The sequence below is a fragment of the Helobdella robusta genome, assembly GCF_000326865.2.
Source record: "Helobdella robusta unplaced genomic scaffold HELROscaffold_6, whole genome shotgun sequence".
NCBI lineage: Eukaryota > Metazoa > Annelida > Clitellata > Rhynchobdellida > Glossiphoniidae > Helobdella > Helobdella robusta.
The window spans coordinates 5421833-5422272 of record NW_008705330.1 but is presented as its reverse complement, the minus strand read 5'-3'; positions in this window follow the sequence as shown (position 1 = coordinate 5422272).

Below are 440 nucleotides of genomic sequence, written 5' to 3'. Positions count from 1 at the left end.
CTCCTTAATATAAAACAATTGAAAACAACATTAGTAAGTACTTTGAACAACAATATAAATCTAGATAAAATATGATGGGAATATTTTATTCTAACCACCCATTCATTAAAGCGCATTCGTAACAGCGTACAAATTGTTAGTTAAAATGAAAGATTTAATGTAGAAGACTAAATAAATAAAAAAGTGTTTCTTTTGTATAAAATAAATCGCTAAGGTGCATAAATTTCAGTCAAGGTGAATAAATAAGTGATTTTTAATTCACATTTTAAAGTTTCTACTCTACTGCTGTCCATGCAACGACTCTTCATCGTCTCTGATTTGTCAAACAACGACGGAATACATAGGAACAAGATTTTAACAGAAATCATATGAAAACATAAGTTTTCATCATTTTAATAACATTTTACTGCAACAACTGATAATAAAGTTCGATGACTGCT